The sequence below is a fragment of the Leopardus geoffroyi genome, chromosome C1 (genome assembly GCF_018350155.1).
Source record: "Leopardus geoffroyi isolate Oge1 chromosome C1, O.geoffroyi_Oge1_pat1.0, whole genome shotgun sequence".
Classification (NCBI taxonomy): Eukaryota; Metazoa; Chordata; class Mammalia; order Carnivora; family Felidae; genus Leopardus; species Leopardus geoffroyi.
In genome coordinates, this window is record NC_059328.1 from 198,084,639 (window position 1) to 198,104,703 (window position 20,065).

A 20,065-nucleotide genomic window follows, 5' to 3' on the forward strand; every position below is an offset into this window, starting at 1 on the left:
CAGGTAAGAAACCACCTTTTGTCAGGCTAACTGTATGTCCTAAAGAAATACTATAAAGAAGGAAAGCATTTTTTTAGACAATTTGGGTAAAATTCACCCTAGATCTCTATTATCTGGCCACTTGGAGTTGAAAGAATTAGCAGCGTAAGGTTTAAATTGATTAGTTGAGTTGAACATAGATCCAGCCACTGACTGAAGAGTTACAGTTACCAGGCTGGGCACAGGGACTGCCTCTCCCCCTCCCCCAGCCACTAGCAAACATGCTAACTAGGCTGAGATCACCCTAGATCTCTTATTATATTCCAAACCAACACCCATCATATCTGAGGTTTTGGTTTTTTGTTTTTTTTTTAATTCTAAAGTGTACACACAGACAAGTGCATAAAACTTGTAAGTACATTTTAAGAGCAATTACAAAAGGAACACATTCAGAACTGTTTTTACATTCAGTGTATTTAGTATATCTGTGCACCGAAAGCTTCCAAGACTCCAGAGGCCCAGGTTCCATGCCCCTCATATGATGACCCCTAGTCCTTGTCCTTACCCCTATCAGAGCACTTAACCTGCTTTTTCATCTCTTTCCAGACCTCACCCCTACCAGTGTTTACTCATAAAGCTCATCAAGGACTATACATTGGATTATACATTGTTAACACTGTATCCTCACAGACAGGCATGGAGTTGGTCACTTAGTACATCCCTGATAATAAATGAATGAAAATAAATAAATGACTCATCACTGTCTTCAAGCAGTTCCAAAGTCAGCTGGAGGAGAGAAACTAGTAAAATAATGATTAAATACAATTTTCTAAGTGCTTTGATAAGGAGGCAGTGAGATTCAGGAAATTGGCACCCATCTCAACCACAGCTTCTTGGAAATGGTGTGCTGAGCCTTAGTGGAAGAGTGGGTGTCAGCAGTTGAGAAGGCAACAGAGAAGGAGTAAAATGCAGGGGGAGCAAGGGACTTAGTAGCTTGAAACGCTGTAAAGACACTAAGACGCAGTCTAAATCAGGGATTTGTAATCTAGATTCTGCAGATCCTGAAAGGTCCCTAGATAGAATATAGAAGGTTCATGTACTTGGATGAGAAAAGAGATCTGATTTCACTAACTCCGAATGGAAATTTAGTGTTTCTTTTGATTATATGAATGTAGATGACAAACAACTAAAGTAGTAATGATCACCTGTGACTTTGTCAGAGAGACAAATAACAGAACTTCATATCATAGCAGAGTTGTTGTAGATACCTTGAAATACAGTTTTCACTCATTGTTCATTTGATATGGCAATAAGAGATCTTTAATGTTTTAATAAATACACATTGATATACATATTTACAAATTTGTTTTTTAATGTTTAGATGCCTATTTCTCTATAATCCATTTCCTTTGTAGTTATATGTATTTTATTTTATGCATTTAAACATTTAAAAACATTGTTCTGAGACAGGTCTGTCTGCACCTAACTAACTAAGCAAGGCACACACTTGCCAACTACTGATTTCAGTATATCAGGATACAGTTTGAGTTTTGAACCAAGTTACTTTTGTACGAACTACAAAGAGGGAAAGGCCAAATAATTGAGTTTTAGGAGATGATACATATATATTTGAAAGTAAGCTTATGAAAAGAAAATCATAATTATCACTGTAATAAATTATATTCAATTTGTATGTGACCTCTTTTCAAATAAGTTTTACATCTACTATGTTTATCTTCATAAACAAGACCTCAAAATAGGTGGAACATATATACAGGAGAATAAAGGAAGGAAAATGTGTTCAGGTAGTAGGGTTGGTTGGCTTAAACTTAACAAGTACAGAATGTCTGCTATGTCCTCTATATATCGTGTGAACAATGGAATGGTACAGGAAATAAAAGACAATTTCTAACAAAGCTCATTTTATTCTATATATGGAGCCAAATTATGTGTCTGTGAAGGAGTATGAGACTGTATATCAGTATAACTGGCTACAAACTTCAAAAGTAATGTATTGGAGTAGCGGGCGTTGGTGGTATGGTGGTGAGCATAGCTGCCTTCCAAAAGTAATGTATTGGAATAGAGTAATGTTAACATACATAGACTTGGTGTTGCTTCAAGGAAAAGACTTAAAAGCCCCCCCTTTAAGCTCAAGAGTATCGGACAAAGTAGCAAGTGTTGAGCATTTAGTAAGTTCTGGGCACTGTAGTCTAGCATTTGCCAGATTTCTCATTTAATCTTCTCAGTAATTTTATTAGGTAGATACTGTTTTTAATCTCATCTTACCCAAATTTAGGAAGATGACATAAATTCCTCACAGTCATAGAGCAAGTAGGTGATATGATCCTGCAGGCAAATGCAACACAGGGCTCTTAAATAATTAATCTCCATGGGGACCAGGACCCAGTCTTTTTCTTCATATTGTTCTGAAGCAACTAGCACAGTGTTTGGTATATTTTAGATGTTCATAAGTTTGTCGTTGAGCGTTTTTGAACTAAATCAAGACAGAATGCCTTCGATTTATTAAGTGTTAACACTGAAATTCAAGTTAACTTCCTATTTGTACTTTCCATGAAACCCATCACTCCAAACAACCAGCAGCACAAACACAGATACAGTTGTACTTCATCATTGCTTCTTTAACCTAGCTCAACATTGACAACAACAACAAAATACATAAATGTATAGAGGGGGTGATAAAAGCACATGCCTGGGTATGTGTGTGTGTGTGTTGTTTACCAGAAACTCCTATTAATCATTTAATTTCTTCTTGGCTTTATTTATTTATTTATTTTTAACCACAATACCTATATTTATTTTGTTGTTGTTATTTGTGCTACCTCTCCTTGGAGAAAACCGAGTCAAAAGCTTCCAGTTGAATTGCCTAAATCCCTGACTTCTTCCTATCAAGCTTTTACCAAGGCCAACTACAACTCATATTAGCATTTATAAACAATTACATCAAATGCTTCTCAGAATTCAGATTTTAGAATGCCATGTCTTTTACTGTTAGTAAAATGGATGTTCACATTGTTTCTCACAGAATCATGAGGCTTACCTCAAATAACATATTCCAAATGAATTTTTATTTCCTCTTAAATTTTGTTCTATGATTTCGCAAATTTTTACCAGTCTGTTCCCAGGACAATAGGTAGGAGGTTACCTGCAGCCAGGTTCCGTCTTTTTCCCAGGCCAAGCCTTATTTGTCCAGAGGCCAGGTAGTATTTCTTCAGGGGTTCCTTGATTCCAGCAGCATTAACTAAACAAGGGATATCCCCTACTCAAAGTATGGTCCTCAGAGCAGCATCTGCATCTCTTGGGAATGCAAAACTCAGGTTCTACCTGAGCCCACTGAACCAGAATCTGAGTACATTCTATCCAGATCTGCAGGTGATTTTTAAAAGGTTTAATCTAGCACACTTAATGCTACATGATTGGCAGTGAGTACTTGGGGATGCAATATTGAGATTAAATCCTCAAATTTGGGCTGAGTGGAAAAGAGTAACACAAGTGACAAGTGAGAATATGATTTCCTTAGAAGTGGGATACCTTGACTACATTGCCAGTCTACACCCTTCTTCTTAGCTTTCCATCATTTTCTACTCTATCAAAACAACTTTATCTTGAATTTCCTCACCACACATATTTTCTAATTTGGTCAGGTCAAACTTTGCATTTACATTATCCTGCAAATGTTGTGTGTCTTTACTTATTGTATCAGTCCGAGTTCTCTAGGGAAACAGAACCAAAAGGATGGAGATAGATAGATAGATAGATAGATAGATAGATAATAAGGAAGTGGATTGCGAAATCATGGAGGCTGGCAAATCTCTCAAGATCTGCAGGGTGAGTTAACACGCTAGAGACCCTAGAGAGCTGATGGTTTAGTTCCAGTCTGAGTCTGAAGGCCTGAGAATCAGGAGAGCTGATGGTGTAAGTTCTAATGCTGGCAAATGCTGGCCAGTCCAAATGCTGGCAGGCTCAAGACCCAGAAAGAACCAAAGTTGCAGTCTGAGTTCACAATCAGGGAAAAAAACAAAAACCAAAACAAAACAAAACCGTGTGTCTCAGTTTGAAAGCAGTCAGGCAGGAAGAACTCTTTCTTACTCTAGGGGAGGGTCAGTCTTTTTTGTTTTATTTAGGCTTTCAAGGGGTTGGATGAGGCCCATCCACATTTGAGAGGACAACTTCTTTACTCAGTCTATTGATTTAAATGTTAATCTCATCCAAAAAAACAGTCTCACAGAAATACCCAGAATAATGTTTGACCAAATATCTGGGCACGCCATGGCTCAGTCAAGATGACACATAAAATTATCCATCGCGCTTAACACATTTCTATACCCTGGGATTCTCCCCCTTCTACCACACGTCTGTTGTGTACAGCTCAAAGCCAATGTTTTCTGAGAAGCTTTCCTTAACTTTGCTTTGTGAATTTCCTCCTGCCCTCAATTGCCTATAGCACTTAAGGAGTTAATACCACTTGCCAGTTCAGGGCAATTTACTATCTTTCATTTTCTACTCTTGTTTTGGTGTATTAGATTTGTCTCTACCAAACTGGTAGCATCATAAAGGTAGGAATATTGTCATACTTTTGCTGCAGATTTCACAGTACTTAGATTATCCCCAAATCCTAGGTAATTGATTTTGTATTTATTTTCCCAGTTCAGTTCATAAAAGTGTTAATCAAAGTGTTTTAGAAGATTACTTGAATATCCTTTCTACAAGAAGTACTTACTCCTGAAATAAGCATTATTATTACATGTGCACTAACTGGGACCTTCTTGGAAATAACCATGTTGTGGAATTTGTACAGTATCATTTTTTGAGTCCATAAAATGACATCAATTTAGATGTCGTCTTAACTTGGATTCCTAACTGACGTAGGTTTTGCTGAATGAGCCTTGGGAAATAGTGTGTTCATACATGTAGCCTAAATAATCTTGAGCAGGCAGCAGTTTTATAGTAATGTCCTAGAGGTACTGCAGCTCAGAAGTTTGGAAAAGCAGTTAATGACATGGTACAGGAAAGACCATGTGCTGCATAGTGAGAAAGTTTATTTTTTCAGCCCAGAGTCCATGCAGAAATGAACTCTTCCCTCCCAAAGGAGTTTAAGACATCCACTGGTTGGATCACTTCAGCAAGTCACAGTCTGACCATGGTAGAAGAAATGAGACAAGGGTGGCATGAGAGTCCACAACTCTGAGCCAATAACTCCTGTGTCCTCTTATCCCAGGACAATCAATCATTAGTTCTCCTTGGCACACCTAGAGGAGAGTGGTGGCCTGTAGAGGGAGAGTCAGGAGGTCAGTGAGGAGGAGCAAGTGGGTCTCTGTCCAATATCAGACTGTTGCTGTCGACTGGTCTTGCTGCTGGCCTAGGCGTTGACGTATGTCCTCACAGCAGCTCCCAGGGCTAGGTTAATCACATTCTCTCTGGCGACGACACCTGGGCATTGGCTTTTCATACTTTGATGAACTGATTCCCATGCTCATGCCTCTTTTCCTGGAACTTTTCCTTCTTGCAAAACGTATCCTTACTTAGCTACATTGTCGTACTTAAAGGAGAAAAGGGAGTATGATAGAGAGTACAAACGAGGGCCCGTATACTATGTCTAAATACTTAAAAGTTTAAGCCAACACTTGAATGAAATATGTTCCTATCTATGTCCTCGACCTAGAAATCCAGGTTCAAATTTAAGATGCATCGTAGCCCTTCAGGCACAGTTCTGTCTTCAATAAGAACAGTAGACCTTAAGCAAAATCTTGGCAGATGGCACCATCAACCCTCGAGACAAAGAGCCCAGTGCAGGCCCAATGTGCTCAGTGCCTGTGTTGGGCAGGGAATTCTGGGGACTCTGGAATCCAGACAGTGGTCCTAGAATTGGGGCCATAGACTCAATGGAAAGGGACACAGTTAACAGACAGCTGGAGTCAAATCTCTAATGCAGTGGCCCAGAACAGTGTTCTCTAAGGCAGTACTGAGGCTAGGAGTGGGAGGCAGACAAGTGTCTCTTGTACATTAGTTCAGAACTTTTGCCACTGCACAGCAGAGAAGATACAGAGAAGACAGCCTGTGGAAAACTCACACACTCTATCAGGTCAGGGAGTCTAAAGCTTTAGTTTCAGGAAATTTCCACACAAAAGAATAGGCATCTGATATTTTCAGCTGATATCAGGAAGAACTCAAATTCTTCACACAGAGTGATTGGGGAAAACTCCATATATAAAGTATGCTTGGTGTCAAATGTATATGTAAGAAGTCAGGCCTTCCTGTGATTTTTACTAAAGCCCTGAAGCAAGATTCAGTTTTCTAGAACAAGCAGGATAGGACACAGAGAAGAGAATTTCCAGAATTTAGAAGAAGAATCCAGACCAACTGAAGTCAGAAATTATGTTCTTGGTTACAGATCCTCTTATATATCCTTATAGTTTACTGATAGCAAAATGTATGTAGTTCTCCATTTCAGAACCAGGGTTCAATCATTCTGAATGTATCCTGTTGTTAACTACCTGAATCCTCTCAGGCATAATATCTGTAGATACTCACACCAGCCCAGGAAACCCTCTCCTATACCAGCTCAGGAGAACCAACTATGGCCATCATTCCCCATCCCTACTTCAATGACTTCAGGATGGTTGCTTGAAATTGGCGTTAGTGGGAGTATATTTTAACACCAGAGAAATCAGCAAACGCTGCAAATCAGGGTTTGTCTTTCCCTAGAGAACCTTTTGTTATGAATTTACCAGTATACAATTGTACCTAGGCCCAAAGTGGGCAAAAATATCAGATCGTAAAAATATCTAACTTAATAATGCTAATTTCTTAGTAGGGTACATGTTTATTACACACACAAGTATAAATTATATTCTTGTATTTAAATCTTATTCCAATATATTTTTGTGCAAAGATACTTTAGATTTTTGTCTTCAAGGGTTAAAAATGAGAACTATCAGTAATTAAACATTGTCAGTGTTATCTCCCAGATTACTTTATCCAAATGTGATCTTAAAAGAATGACTTGTTCCCCAGAAAGGCAAATTAGTTCTGTGTTTAGAATAAAAAGGAGGCGGGGGGAATACCCTGAGCCTGGTCAGAAAGTGCTACTTACCTTGTTGGAATAATGTTGAACAGCACAAAGGTGTGCTCATATTGATGGTTTTATCCTAGGGTTTGTTTTCTGAAACTGCCTAGAGCGGCAAATCCAAAAACAAACAAACAAAAAACCAAAAAACAAAAACACAACAAAACAAAAAACAGGTGTGTGTGATTTCCTCTGGGAGTCTGTCATGCCTTTGGTTCCCCTCTCCTGAAAGCAATTTTTAAAAATTCAAGTCTCCTTCAAGTCCTGTGTCAACACGCCAAAGGCCGACACTGCACACCTGCTCCACCTTCACCGCCTGTCACTCAGCATCAGTGGGGACGAAAGGCACTGAGAGGGAACAGCGAAAGAATGAGCCTCATGATCATCAGCCACCTGAAGAACCTGGCAGACCTCGGCTGTTCTGTGTCCGAAGGCAAAAAGTTACAAAATTTGGGAAAGTCAGAACTACAGGACACACCAGCTACGTAATTCCTTTACTGGGAATAAGGACTGAAGACAGTTTTTATGGTTTGTCAGCAGTTTAGAGAATATTAAACTCCCATGCCATTCCTCCATCCTTGTTCTGATTTATTTGCAACATCTGTGGAGAAAACCACAGACCAGAAAGAAATTACCTTGACAACTATCACCCAAAGAGCTGTGTAGTATTTTCTCAATGTTCTAGTCTATACTTGCTCTAAAAACACATTTGTGGAGTGGAATTGGAAAGTTTCTCATTCGAATTTACTTTAACACTTCTGACCTGACTGTGATTAACTTGTCTAATGAAAAGTAAATACCTTGATTTCTAATGAAATTTTAAAGAATAACTATCTTCTTTAGAGGAAGCATTATATTGTAGACCATTTACTGTTGTTAGGCTTAATAATGCCTCCCCCAACCCCCACACCCCAGATGTCCACATGCTAATGTTCAGAACCTGTGAATATGTGATGTGCCATGGTTAAAGGGACTTTGCAGGTGTGACTAAGTTCAGGCTCTTAAATTGGGAAGAGCATTCTGGGTAATTCACATGGGCCCACTGTAATCACAGGGTCCATATAAGAGGGAGAGTGGGGGAAGGTCAGAGAGATTTGTATGCTGTGTTGTTGTCTTTGAAGATAGAGCAAGGGGTCAAGTGCCAAGGACTATAGTTAGCCTCTGCAAGCTGGAAAAGACAAGGAAATGGATTCTTCCCTCCAGTCTCTGGGAGGAATGCAGCATTGGTGGAAGCCATTTCAGACTTTGGGTCTCCAGAACTGTAAGAGAATACACTTGTGTTGTTTTAAACCACTAACTTGCGATTAGCAATTATAGGAAACTAATCTCGTTAACTTTTAGTTAAACATCTCTTTAGCTTTTAGGGGGTAAGTTGTATTTGAAGTCCACGAAATTAGAAACCATATGTTTATGCTTCACCCCACACTATCACTTGTCACCATCATATGCAAATAACTATTCAGAATTTTATACCCAAAGTACTTAGGTTTCAACAATGCAGGTTTTCTTTTAATGCTAAAGGATAATTTTGAGACTTAAGAACTAACATAGCATCAGTAGACACAGACATATTTGAAATACTGAAAGAGATTCAACACTGTTGAAGCAGATAGGTTGTCAGTTGATTATGAAGACTTTTTGATGAGTAAAATCTCACATTCTGTGGAAATGGAGTTTGTGTGCGTGCAGTTACCTGGAAGGATTGTAGGAAGCAAAAGAGTCCATTTTAAGAGTGTTCTCTAAAACTTCAAGGGGAGTCTAAATTTGATTTCCACCACCACTCCCCCCATCCCCTTCCAAAAGAAAAGAAAAAAGTTGGTGGGGGGAGATGCCTTACAGGTGGTAATAGCCCAACAGTCATTGGTTTACATCCTGTGAGGAGTGAAGCTGATAAGGCACCAGCAGAGCAATTTCTTGAAGAGACCAGGCAAATGAGGCACAATACTTCAAATGAACCATAAACCCCAAAAAAGAATATAGGTTTTTAACTGACTTTTCTCTGAAAAACTATGACAAAACAAACAGATCTTCTATGGGCAGGAGGCATACCTTGGAAGCAGGGGCCAGCAAACTGGAGCAAAATTTGCTGTTTTTATTGTTTTCATATGGTGGATATGGATCTGGATCCCTTGAGTGAATGAGGAAGGAATAGTCAAAGGTGGTGATCCCTTCTGTTGGGGTGGGGGTGGGGGGGCATCTCTGATGTTGACTGGCTGTGAAATAAGCAGAAATAAGATACCAGAATCTTCGAAGTTAGATTACCGTTTCTGAAATCTACCTTGATGGGATTTGGGGAAACTACCCAGATTTGGGGATGGAGCAGCACAAATCCTGATCTGTCAGTTTCTCTTTATTTAGCAAATAGAGGGCTGTGTAGAGGTCTCTGGATATAAGTCTCAGAACTGTATGATAAGCCAAGTGCAATAGCAAGTAGGTCCTGGACCCATTTATACCTGGGGTGGAATCGGTATGTGAGACCCTTAGAAAAGCCGTCAGTTTTCCAATAAGTACAAAAGCCTGAAACCCCTATCTGATTGAATAAGATGAAGGTGTCCTGATGCCCTTTCCTGGAGGGGCTACATTAATTTTCTCTCTTTCCACTCAGTTGCTCCCGACATACTATTCTTATTTTGCAGCAGTAACCAGGGTTCTCTGTCTTACTTCCACGTCTACCTAGCTGGCCAGACTTTTAAAACTCGTGTATGGGAACAGTATGCATCACACCCATGTTCTTTTTCCCCTTCCCACCCACATTAGTAAAAACACTCAACTTAGACCCCAGAGTGGTAGTTTGAAAACTGTTTGTTTCACAGATCCCTTTAAAAATCTAATTAAAAAAAAAAAAAAAAAAAAGCGTAACTCTCTCACCACACCCAAACAGACTCTCCATATGCACATAATTATACATCAAATGCCACCTATATTTGCAGGAGTTCATGAACCCCTCCAAAGCCCGTTATGGAAGCCCATGTGAAAAAGTCCTGGTGGTAAAGAATTGTTTCACCCTGTCTTAAGGTTGCCAAGGGCTTTAAAAAGGGAGAGAAGGAGAGCAATGATGCATGTGGCTTTTCTTTTTAGATAGTTTGGATCTCTCCATGAGCAGTTGAGGAGTTGAAAAGCAAATAAACGTCAACAGTTCTGAATCCCAACATTGTTTAATGACAACCTTCCCATGTTTGCCGACTTGCTGCTTAACAACAATCCTGTTGACTCTGTGTAAAAAGCTTTCCAGGTCCTCCCAGGTAAATAACCCACTCCTACCGATCACCTGGCTGCCTAACTGAACCTTTAATGCACACAGAATTCATGAAGATGAGTCATTCTCTTTGCCAAATGTACCTTGACATGTTAAAAATTTTTACTTCTTCTTGAGATCTTTTCATGTACTAATCTTGGCAAAGACGATTCCAAGAAGGAATCTGCTTTAAGTGAAACTCTATGACTAAAACATTTTCATATTTGTGAAAATTGTAAATATCTAACATTTCTGAATGATTCCAGTTTGTATTGCTCTAATAGGTTTAGCACATGACCTTCTGGAGAGGTGAAAAGATTTTGTTTTTGCTTACTTCATTTACTGCTAAAGTCAAGTCTCTCACCAAATTAAGTGAAATTCAGTCATGTGTTACGTGGAACAAGGAGGTAAAATTGTAACAAAATCATTGATTGATTGTATAAAACAAATAGGAGAAATGGTGGGTTTCCTTAGGAAGAAAAAGAATGACCAACAGTTAAAAGGAAGCAGGACTTTTGATGTAGAAAAGACAAGTGTGGAGTGGAGGGCAGATAAACAGCATTGTGCCCTTGCTGGTTGCTGGCTCCAGTGCAAAGGCAATTTGATCACTCTCAGTCCAACCTGGCAAGAAGCCTGAGGCTAAAGCAGAGAACTAACCAAAGGAAGCAGGGGGTGGGGCATGGAATTTGTTGGATTGGTTAATCAGGCCCTTCCCTAACAGCCAAGAAGGAAACGGATTACCAGCAGCTGTGACTAAGAAACCTAGGGCCAACAAGACCAGTTGCCTGTATAGTAATATGCCAAGAAGTCTGAGAACAGTTCCAGCATTCACGGTGGTTTTACTCAAGTTTGCAAAAAAGTGGGAATATTGGGCGGGGGGGGGGGGGGGGGAAGAAGTCAGGTGACAGTTTTTACTTTAAACAGCAAATAAAAACAACAAAATATTTCCCAAAGTCAGAAGTAATTAAATTGCTAGAAACAAACTTAAATGCCAGAGCTCAGATTGAAGGTAGATGGATCATCTAGGACCTGCTCTGGTACAAGGTAAAAGGACCCAGAGTTGGCATTGTATAATGAAGTTTTTAGGAACATAATATATGTTATACATAATTGAATTCCCCCCTTACATTCATATATTTGAGGGGGTTCACAGAGCTTCTTGTCACAGTGTGACTTACCTGTGGCTAGTGGCAAACCTCAGAGGCTCCAGAGTCCCTGAGGGCTATTCAGGGACCCTGGAAATAGAGAAATGGATGTAAGGGGTATTGCAATGGAAAGCCAATTGTAAAGTAACAACACTTGAAGTTACAAATTAGTGAGAAGTCGCCATATTGTAACCAGGTATTGGCAGATTTAAAATGAATTTTGGTGCCTTTTTAGGGTTCTTTCTAACTTTCTTGGGTTAGAATCCTTATTTTTGTTTTAATGTATGTTTATTTATTTATTTATTTAGAGAACAGGTATGGAGCGGGGGGGGGGGGGCAGAGAAAGAGAGAATGCCAAGCAGGCTCCCCACTGCCAGCACAGAGCCCTATGGAGGGCTTGAACTCACAAACCATGAGATCATGTCCTGAGCCAAAATCGGATGCTTAACCAAAGGAGCCACCCAGGTACCCCTAGAATCCTTATTTTTAAAAAGCACATTCTTTTCATTCTTTCTGCAACCATGCCTACAGGAAACCAAGAGCAATATAGTGCAGGGGTTTTACCACTACAAATGTCAAGAAAATGATCTATACTGTTCCTCTTATTTAATAGAAAGTTCTTAGAAATGTCATTCAACAATTTGTCCCTATCTTGACTGATTTTAAAATGAGGACTTCTAATTATTTCTGGCAATAAATTGAGAACAAATTTTAACTTAGGCAGATTATTAGATTCTAATATCCACATGAACTTTATCTAAGGAACTGAAGGTCTAAGAACCTGGAGTAAAAAAGGAAGGACACCTGGGCTTTATTGTTTTAATTTTTTTTTTTTTTTTAACTTGAGCAGAACCTTTTCCAAGGCTTTTTAATATCCTATCATACAAAAGTAGGGAAGAGATTTCTAGGAATTTTCCTGCAGTTTATTAAGGAACTCTGTTTATTGGAATTTATTATAGATCAGGAAAAATGGAACTTTCTGGAGTATCTAAAAGGTCTCTGTTCTCTACATTCAAAATTCACTTTAATTCATTATCCCAGATGTTGTTTTCTTGAAATTTATAGTAAGATGCTTTCTCTATAACTACTGTTTGGTGCTCTGGACACAAGAATGATTAACATGTACTTTTAAAAAATGTGAATACTAACTCAAGAAACTGAAGAACTATAAAATTAGTTTTAATACCTGGTGACAATTTGGTGTCCTTTTTAACTGTTGTCTCTTCAATTGTTGTTTATCTACAGTTTATGATGTTTATCTTAGCCTTAGATTAAAACACAATATCCACTTGACCATCCAATGTGGTGATGTATGGCCACAATAGAATTACCTGGAGCTTAAACATTATATTAAATGACTCCGAAGAGAACGTATGACAGAAGTGAACCCTGTCCTTTTCATTTTCTTAAATTTCTTTTTATAAGATAAATTAATTTTACATGAGTATCCAGGTATTTGAATAATGAAATAAACTAATTGGATATAAGCCAGCATAGAACATGAAAGCATTTTGACATGGAATGTCTAAAGCATTTTAAACTCCTCTGAAGAGGAATATGATAAATAGCAAGGGTTACATCAATATAATTTATATTAGTGTTAATCACAAAAGGATAAAACCTAATCCAAACACAAACTTCGTAAGAGATAGGATGTACAGAAATATCAGTGGAAACTTTATAAGCTAGAAACTAAACACTGCAAGAGTATTTTCAGAGAATAGCAAGCATACTATATCACTTATCTTTTAGAAATATTGTGGGTAGAATATTGTGGAAATACTTCAAACTCTACTTGTAGAGTTTGAAAAGAAAGGGAGAAAGAAGGTGTATTGTGGTGTTAAGGACCAGGCCCTTTTTCTTAAGCATGAAAAAGGCAACAGCAATGACCAAGCAAGTGTTGAATTTGTTCTGCCAGGATTTAGGAATAAACTGATAAAGTTCCAAGCAGAGTGACTGTGCATATCACTTCCATCACTGAGAAACTGTCAGGACAAAGCTTCTCAATTATGTTTCCAGTTGAATTATCAGAAAGTGTTAATCAGGACACTAACTTACCCTTCAGAGAAGTTCCATATTACTCATGGTATTTAGACAATTCTAACTCCAAATAATACAGACAAGCCAGGAAAGAATCAGGGTTCACATTCTGCTGCTGGCCTTTGGAGCTTATTGGAGCCAACCTACAATTGTCAATACCTTTTCTCTCTTCTCCTTTCTATTAATCTGTACTAATCATTTGATCATAAATAGGTTGAGTCTTTTTTTTTTTTTTTTTTCAACGTTTATTTATTTTTGGGACAGAGAGAGACAGAGCATGAACAGGGGAGGGGCAGAGAGAGAGGGAGACACAGAATCGGAAACAGGCTCCAGGCTCTGAGCCATCAGCCCAGAGCCTGACGCGGGGCTCGAACTCACGGACCGCGAGATCGTGACCTGGCTGAAGTCGGACGCCCAACCGACTGCGCCACCCAGGCGCCCCAGGTTGAGTCTTTTTTAAGCTAACACAAATATGTAGGATTTTTGTTTAAATCAGTTCCTGAAATTTTCAATTTCTGGCTTATATCTGGTATTCGCTGTGGTCCCACAGAATATGGGCTTCTTTGAGTCTTCTCCTGTGCCTGTCTGTATAGCTGAAGCTTCTGCCTTCCTCTGCTATTTTGTACCTTGATGGCAACCCCATCTAACTGCATATATTTCTATTGCACCAAGAGATTGAAAGAAAAAGGATTAAGCTGCTCAGAGTTGAAAGTATACACCTTGCCAGAAATCCCCATAATTTCCAGGTGTTGATAACCTTAATATTTTATTCAGGTAATACAATGAAGATTAATTATAATTCTGTTAGTGCATACTATAATTATAATTAATAATAATAAATTTTTCTAACCATAAGAATGAATAACCATTACACATTCACAATGCAATATAAATTCAAGGTCTGGATGGAGTGCTGTAATTATCTAATCACAAACACAAACCCATGGAGAAAATTGTTGAAAAAGGGAGGAAGGAAAGAAATTCCATTTGATGTCTAATAAAAGTTTCACAGAATCTTTTACCATGACTTTTGTGGAAAAAAAAATAACCTCGTTAAAAGCACAGGTCTTATTAAAAAATCAAAATCTATATTTTACACTCATTTACAAAAGTCAAGAGAGTTCAGATGGAGGAAACAAATAGCCCGAGTGGAGTAGTCACTTATTTATTCTTTCATTTAATTAATACTCCCTAAAGGGGGAGGCACCGGAAGGGTAAGAGCATTTCCTTTTTCTTCCTCAGATTTCAACCTGTAAATCTAAGACTAAACACCTAAAAAAAAAAAAAAATTAGGTGCCCACTCCCCTAGACAAACATAAACACATTGTTGCCTTTGTGTGTATGACTGCATCCTGTTATTGGGGATGCCGTTGATGGAGAGATGGTACAAAAGGTAAGCACAGAGTGAAATTGTTACCTATGTAAGTTGAGAGTATTTGGCCAGTTCCTTTGAAATATGGCCAACTCTTGATACATTCATTAGTTCATTAATTCATTGGTTCATTTGATTTTATTCAATCTTTATTTTCTTTGAAGTATTTACTGAGAACCTACTATGTTTCAAGCATTGCCTTTAGTACAGCTAGTCTCCTTTTATTTTTAAAAAAAATTTTTTTTAATGTTTATTTATTTTTGAGAGAGAGACAGAATGCAAGTGAGTTAGGGGCAGAGAGAGGGGGAGACACAGAAACAGAAGCAGGCTCCAGGCTCTGAGCTGTCAGCACAGAGCCAGATGCGGGGCTCGAATTTGAGAACTGTGAGATCGTGACCTGAGCTGAAGTCGGACGCTCAACCGACTGAGCCACCCAGGTGCCCCCAGCTAGTCTCCTTTTAAATACTAACTAGCAAGCCAGAAAATTAGTTCCTATAATCTATAGAGGAAATAACTCAAATATATTTACTCAAATATAAATAACTCAAATAGTTTGTTTCACTAATATCAAAATATTAACCTGTTTTAAAAAAATAAGAAAATGAATACTGGAAAAAATACTGTCTAAACTAGATATCCATCTGGAGGTCTCTTAGCATTGTTAGTGATGAAATTGTAGCATAGGACCAAGCTTCTAGGCAGGTTAAAAAAAAGCAAACTGTGGAAGAGAATACAATGAATAAGTATACTGTATCTACTACCTTTACTTTGAAACTCTACCTAAAAGAAAGCCTGTCTCTTCACATACCTTTTCTTTGTTTCCAAGAAATAAGACAGGGTCTCTAATGAAGTTCTGTATCACTCTTATCCAAACTGGGAACTTGGAGTCTCAAATACATATCTTGGCAGTTGACAGATACTTTGAGAGGAAGTTTTGATGAATTTTCTCTAGTAAAGCCAGTTCCCTTTAAGAAACCAAAATTGTGTTTTACATGTAAGTACATGACAAGTTCTACAGAATATGTTCTCCAGAGATGACTTGATATTTCCTTTATGAGAAATGGACTGAAGGGTGACATCTCTGATTTGCCATCCCTGAGTTTTGCTCAGGGAACTCTGACCATATCTGAGCTTGCATGGGCAGCCTTCCTACTTCTATTCCAGCCCGTTACAGCTAGAGTATCCCAGGCATAGTTAAGGTATATTTTTAGATTCAAATGGAATGCATTTGAACCTTATCCCATATACAGTGAGAACTTCACTTTCCTCACAATTTTTCCAGAAAGGAAGAGAAGAAAGGAAGGAGAAATGAAGAGAGGGTAAGGATGGTGTATGCTTTTCCTGGTCCACTCTGGCTCTGAACTGCTCATTATAAATTTGTTAGATTGGGATCCTTTCCCCAAGTTGTGTCTGTACCCTCCCACATCATCCCTGAAGCAAAATACAGAACTTCCAACTTCCTCCTTGATTTCTCCCTTAAAATAGCATTCTCACAAGTCAAAGGAGTATGTAGAACTTTTCATTAAAGGTTTGGGGATAACAAGGACATTGATGTAATAGCCTTGTTGTGTCTCTTTTACTAAACTTTCACCAAATTTTTATTCCCCTCACTTTATTACACTCTCTACCCTCGCATAACCAAGAGCCCATCAATATGCCAGCCTAAGCAATGGGCTATCTATTCCTATTCTTTCCTTCAACCAGTACTACAGAATTTCATTGAAGTTTTAGAGTTTGCTTTATTCTGCTTTCTCCTCCCACCCACAATAGACCCTTCGAGGAAGAGAACAGTGTTAATTAATTTCTACTGATAGGAGATTTGTCATTCCCCATTTGAGCCAAAGTAGTTATAGTTTGAGTTTTAAGTAACCATTTGTTTTGTTTTGTTTTGTTTTCTCCATTATATTAGACGGTCTTTAGTTTTAGAGATTTCATTTTTTTATGTCATAGGATCACAGACAAAGCCTTCTTCATATAGATTGGCTTGTGGACCAGTTATGGGTTGCCCATAATTATAATTTCAAGATCCAAACTCTTACTGATCATGCCAAAATACTCTAATTAGGGAAGGGAAAGAAATAGAATTTCTTAGGCATCCGCTCTATGCCCAACATGATAGATTCACAAAAACTGAGCAAAATAGGTACTGGTGTTTCTAATTTTATAGATAAGGAGCCTAATATCAGAGAAATAAGTTGTACAAGATCACATGGGTACTGGGGGCAAGGCCAGTGATGAGGCCCAGATCTTCTGGCCAGCAAAAATGTGTGCCCTCCCATAATATCCTAGTACTAGGAGAAAAAAGATTTTAAGCTGTAGTTTCCAAAGTATTTGACCCCTCCGCTCTGGAGAACTTTGTTCCAGAGTCTTTCTCAGCCTCTCAGATTCTCCCAGCAGGTTATAAGATCTCATTGTAAATTGCCCAGGGGCAAGTAGCCTGAGTCCAAAGGATTCCATCCCGGTCCCAACCTGAGGCAAATTCAGGCATCCATTTCAGGAGTCAGTAAGTTAGTACGCAGTTAAGAAAAGATCCTAAAGTCAATTGGAAAATTACATATTTGAAATAAACTGAAAATTAAATTTTTGGATTGATAAGTTTGGAGCAGATGAAAGTATAACTTTTTTGGAGACAAGGGGCATGGTCTGGTGGTAAATGTGTACACACACATGCGTCTATAAGTAGATACAGACAAATCCACTCTTCCTGCCATGACTTCAGAAAACCACTTAAGAATGGAAGAATGTACCATTATAGCTGCCCAACTGTTTGTGTATAAGTATTTTGTGGTGAAATATACATACCCTAAAACTTACCCTTTTAACCATCTTTAGGGAAGATGTACATCTTTAAATGTACAATTCAGTGGCATTAAGTGTATACACATTGCTGTACAACCATCACCACTAACCATCTAGGACTTTTTCATCCTCCCAGACTGAAATTCTGTACTGATTGCAAAAATAACTCTTCATTCCCCCCACCTTTCAGCCCCTGGTCACCCCTATTCCACGTTCTGTTTCCTATAACTGAAATCATACAGCGTTTGTCCATTTGTGTTGGGCTTGTTTTGCTTAGCACAATGTCTTCAAGGTGTGCCTTACTGTTTAGCTCCTCTTTGCTGCCAGTGGATAATGGCAGCAACTTCTCTAGGGTGAAATGCTCAGTTTGGTCCTGTCCAGGGGTACTTGAGTTGGATGAATGTGATAAATATGCAGATTAACCAAGCAAAATAGTCTGTTTTCATAAACCTTGGCACTTGAGTGGATCAGCAAAATCCAAAGGGACAGAGTTTTGTAGATCCCTTCTGCAGATGTACATGGCAATATTTTGACATGAGGAACAAGCATTAAACTTAAAACTTATTTGTTTAGCAAAGATTTACCAAGCTCCTACTATATTAGAGATATCAAGAGAAGGAGGTAAAGATCCTGTCATCAATAAGAGCAACGTGAAAATTTGTGCTCTTATACCTATCATCAGCCATCATTATGAAGCTCATTCTGAGGTGATATATGCAAAAAGATAACTGAAGAGTAAAAAATAAAGGTTTTACTGGTGTTCTCCATGAATACTGTTCCTAGAGAAGAAAGTCATTTTTATTAAAGAGGAAGCATTGTGGTTTAATATAGTTGAGAGTATATTAAGAACAATATTTTTCTGGCTAAACTGTGCTTAGAACCCAGTCAACACAAAAAGCCAGGCTGCTGTAAAAAGTTAGAGTATTTCCTCAGTTGTAAGACCTATACTTTTTTCTCCTTTTAGAGCTCTAAAATCAAAAGGTACCTTATTATCTATAGATGAAATTGGGTAAATAGAATAAATTATTTTTATTTCCTGTGGTAGTTTACCTTTCTTTTAAGGGAAGGTTTGTTTGATGTTTTTTGTTTGGTTTATTGGTGGTATGTTTCTAAGAACTTGTTTATAAGTCTTCCATTTGCTAGTGTTTAATGATTGCATAAACCTTTATTTTTATTCTTTGTTCTGACCATCATTGGGGGGTGTAAGCACTGAAGCAGAAAAAAGGTCTGAAAATAGTAATTTGTACCTGAGCCTTCTCTGTGGAAGATTCTGGAACTTATCTGCCTGTGTTTGAACCTTGCCTCTTCACCCTGTCTAGGTGTGTGATCTGGGATATAGTACTTCAACTTCTCTGTGACTCAGTTTCCTCAAGTGGTGAATAATGGTATCTACTTCATAGCATTCTGAGGGTTAAGAAAGTTTAATGTAAGTAAAGCACTTAGAATAATGCCTGGCACTCACTAACCTCTCAATTATTAGCTGTTACCATTGTATTTTACTTCCTTACTTTCCTGTGTCTTCTTTCTCTCCAGGTCCATGTGTTTAACTATGTCCCTTATTTGGACAACTCTCAAAATGATATGTTAAGTGTGAGCCTTTCCTCTAAACTCCAGATGTCTATATCCAACTGTTTACTCCACTAGGATATCTAAAGGTATCTAAAAATTAAGAGGTCTACAAAAGCACTCACAATATTTTTTAACCTTAGTCAAAATTGTTCCTCCTCTGATTTTCCCAGTCTCCATAAATGGTCCTAGATTATCTTTTTAATCACTCTCTTGGTCTATCACATCTATATGCAAGCTGTTGGTAAAACCTGTCAGTTCTACCTTCCAAATATGTTCAAATATGGCCATCTCTCATGACCTCCACTGCACTTACTCTGGTTCAAACTATCATAAATGCTTTCTTGAACAACTGGATTAACTTCCTACTGACTTCTCACCTTCCTTCTTATTTCCTTTATCCAGAGCGGTCCCTTTAAATTGTGACCTATTATCATGTTTCTCCTTTGCCAAAGACCCCCAATCATTTCCCGTCTACTCCAAGTTATGCTTCAGTCCTAGCACAGCTTATCATTGGCACCTGATCCGGCCCGACACTCCAGCTTGCTTCTCTTCCTTCCCCTTTTCACTCTGCTTCAGCCACTTTGACTTCTTCAAGTAAGTGGCTCAAGTATCATCCTACTCTTGCTAGTCTCTCTTCTGACGAATATCAGGATGGCTGGCCCCTTTATTTCCTTCAGGTCTCTTATCAAATAGACTTGCCTTCCCTGACCCCAGTGTGGAAACAGCATTCATTTCCTGCCTCCCTGTACACTCTTGCTTACTTCACTTTCCTTTTCTCCCTTGCACTTATCAACACCTGATAAATTATCTATTTGTCTTTCTCCTTAAGACCTAGGACTTTT

At 38.4% G+C, this 20,065-nt stretch overlaps 1 long non-coding RNA gene across 1 annotated transcript in view; it reads right to left on the reverse strand.

Moving 5' to 3' along the window:
- Positions 1–8,545: 8,545 nt before the first annotated feature.
- LOC123599414 overlaps positions 8,546–20,065 on the reverse strand; it is a 29,896-nt gene continuing 18,376 nt past the window's right edge. The window contains exons 3-4 of the long non-coding RNA XR_006713142.1: positions 9,113–9,276; positions 8,546–8,756 (exon numbers count right to left, since the gene is read on the reverse strand). This is a non-coding gene — a long non-coding RNA (uncharacterized LOC123599414). The remainder of the gene's footprint in view (positions 8,757–9,112; positions 9,277–20,065) is intronic.